Below are 3,593 nucleotides of genomic sequence, written 5' to 3' on the forward strand. Positions count from 1 at the left end.
TTTCTGCTTCATAGATATGTTCATTTGTATTGTATTTTAAATATTCCATTCTTTTTCATGGCTGAGTAGTATTCCATTTGTATATGTATATACATATATGTACCCCATCTTAACCCATTTGTCTGCTGATGGACATTTAGGCTGTTTCCTTGTCTTGGCTATTTACTGCAAGTAGTGCTGCTATGAACATATGGTGTGTGTATCTTCCTGATTTATAGTTTTATTGGGGTAAATGCCCAGGAATGGGGTTGCTGGATCAAATGGCACCTCTAGTTTTTAAGGAAATACCATTCTGTTTTCCATAGTGGCTGCACCAATTTACCTTCTCACCGATCGTGCAAGAGAATTCCTTTACCTCCAAACCCTCTCCGGCATTTGTTATTTGTACTTGTCCGTGCTGAAAATTCTGACTGGTGTTTGTGTTTTTAACCTAGCATAAACATGCTGTTGTTCTTTTCCAAGATGCATTTAACACCATCAGTGCATCATCTGGGTCAGAATTCTGTGGCCAGTCCTCAAATCTGCCCTTTGTACCTGGAGATAACTGGATTAATTGGCACTGAGTTAGGTTAGTCACAGAGGGAACTTGAATCTCAGTGACATTGTTTTGCTTTCTGCATCTATGTATCCAAAAGAATTACTAATTTCATGTGCAACTCTATTTAGAACAAATTTTGTTTAATATCTTTTAGCTTTTAAATAGGCTTCCCTGATAGCTCAGCTGGTAAAGATCTTCCTGCAATGCAGGAGGCCCCAGTTCGATTCCTGGGTCAGGAAGATCCCCTGGAGAAGGGATAGGCCACCCACTTGAGTATTCTGACCTGAAGAATTCCATGGACTGTATAGTCCATGGGGTTGCAAAGAGTCGGACATGACTGAGCAACTTTCAGTTTCTTTCAACTTTTATATAAATGGAAGATAACTAAAGAGATAGAAAGTTAAGTACATATATAAACTAGAAAATAGATAAAACACTCAAATATAAAATATAGTGATATTAAAAATCATTTTCCTTGAAGTACAGATACCCCTAATATACAAATATCTTAAAAATTTAATATATTTCAGACAAATTATCTTTTAACATCTACAAGCAGTTCTTTTCCTTAGTAGTGTATATTGTCATAGGTCATACATACGATAAATTGAAATGATGGCTAGAGATTAGCATATACTAACTCAAGCTAGTGAAGTCTTTTGAACATTTACTCTGTGCAAAGTGTTAGCTGTTTTGGGTTGTTACAGGATGAATAACCTGTGTCTGTCAAAGTCATTGTAACCTAGTAGAAAGGAACGAGAAGCCACAGAACTGTGATATGAGGTAGAATTTAATAAGACACAAGAAAAGTGATTAGTTTAGTTTGGAAGATCAGGGAACATTTCAAGGAGGAAGAATCCATTTTGTTAAAGAATGGCTAAGATTATGAGAACAAACAGGAGTGGAGATTGAGTTGCCAGGTAAAATACAGGCCTCTGAGCTAAAGCAACATTTCAGAAACCAGTAAGTATTATTTTTGCACAAGCAAAATCCCATGGACAGAGGAGTCTGGCAGCTACAGTCCATGGTGTCACAAAAGTGGACATGAATTAGCAGTTAACAACAACGCGGCTTATATGATATATGGGCCATACCTATGATTTTAAAAATTCGTTTACTGAAGTTGAAATGTAACTGGCGTTTTGTATTTCTATTTGCTGTATGTGGCAATCTTAGTAGGTGTGTGCGTGCTCAGTTGCCTCAGTCCTGTCCGGCTCTTTGCAAACCCAGAGACCATAGCTCGCCAGGTTCCTCTGTCCACCAGATTTTCCCCGGAAGAATACTCGAGTGGGTTGCCATGTCCTCCTCCAGGGGATCTTTCTGACCCAGGGATCGAACTCCCATCTCCTGCGTCTCCTGCGCTGCAGAAGTATTCACACTGAGCCACTGGGGAAGCCCAATCCTAGTAAGAGAGGATTCCAAACAGAGCAAACTACCAGAAAATACAGGAGGTTGCTGAAGGTCAGGGGTTGTTTGGGGGAAAACTGCTCAGTTCAACAGAGAAGCCATACTGATAGATGGGTGTCATCAGAAAAACTAAGTTCAAGTCCTGGTTCCAACAGTTGACACTGAATAGTATTATACAAGGTGAGAAGCATCTTAGTTTTGTTTCAGTTCTGTTTTTCTCTAATGCAAATATTAGTTACACCTTTCCTTCACTCACACTTGTGTGAACATCATGAGAAAGATGCAGGATTGTATTCAGTGGGTTTCGGAAGCTGTGTAAGTTTTACTTACCATCAGAGCCGCCGTAAGGGGAGGAGGAGGCAAGAGTAGAATTTGATCTACAAGTGGAAAAGAAGAGACCTTAAATAAAGTTTACGCTTGGCATTGGGAGAAGTGACATTTAAAATGTTTGACAATTGGTATAGCACAGGCACCAACCAATCTGAGCAGGTACGATAAAGAACTCTTGTTCTTTTTCTCCCTGGCTTCTCTTGCAATACCACTGACTTTCCCTGTGGGTTCAAGTGCCAGAGATCTAATGCACGACCAGGGAGGAAAAAAAGGTGGTTTACAACTTAAGATCAAGACTGATAGCACTCCAATTTTATCATCCTCCCACCCCTTGAGTTCTACTAGTAGTATATTTTTAAGCAGTATTTATGATTTCTTTTCCTGAGCAAAAATTTCACATGTTTATAGTAGAAATTCAAAAATATGAGAATCAAAAAGTATATTCAATCAGAAATATGAATAATTTTTGATAAGTTTAAAAACACTGGCAGAGAGTTGAAATTGTAACAATAGTAGCTATAAATATACACACATACATGTATTATATTAAGTCCCTTACAAATAAACAGGATGATAAATTTTAACAATCAACTGAAAAATAGGCAAAGATATAAAATATTCAAGGTAGAAGTATAAAAACGGCCAAGAAATATAATGAGTTTATGATTCTCACTAAATATGCATATAAATGCAAATTTTAAAAAACAGCAGTCTATGTTAAATTCAGGAAATACTAAAGAAATAATAATATCTTTGTTGCTAAATATAAGTAAAAATGGGCAATTCCTCAGGTTGGTGATAGTGCAAATTCATATATCATTTTTTAAAGGATAACTTACAGTAGCTACTAAAACTTTTAAAATACAAAACCAAATGGTTGATAATATGAGATCCCATTTCAGAAAGGGAAATTAATCTTGAATAGACATGCTTATAAGGATATTCTCTGTAACATTATTGGCAACAGTGAAAAGTTTGAGATAGCATAAATGGCCATTATAGGGAAAAAATTAATTATAGAACATCGATATAATACCATGTTGTTTTTCAGTCACTCGGTTGTGTCCGACTCTATGCAACCCCATGGGCTGCAGCATGTCAGGCTTCCTTGTTTTTCACTATCTCCTGGAGATTCCTCAAGCTCACATCCATTGGGTAAATGATACCATCCAATCATCTCATCCTCTGTCATCCCCTTCTCCTCCAGCCTTCAATCTTTCCCAGCATGAGTGTTTTTTTCCAGTGAGTTGGTTCTTTGCATCAGGTGAGCAAAGTATTGAAGCTTCAGCTTCAGCATCAGTCTTTCCAATAAATATTC

Source organism: Odocoileus virginianus, chromosome 15 (genome assembly GCF_023699985.2).
Source record: "Odocoileus virginianus isolate 20LAN1187 ecotype Illinois chromosome 15, Ovbor_1.2, whole genome shotgun sequence".
NCBI lineage: Eukaryota > Metazoa > Chordata > Mammalia > Artiodactyla > Cervidae > Odocoileus > Odocoileus virginianus.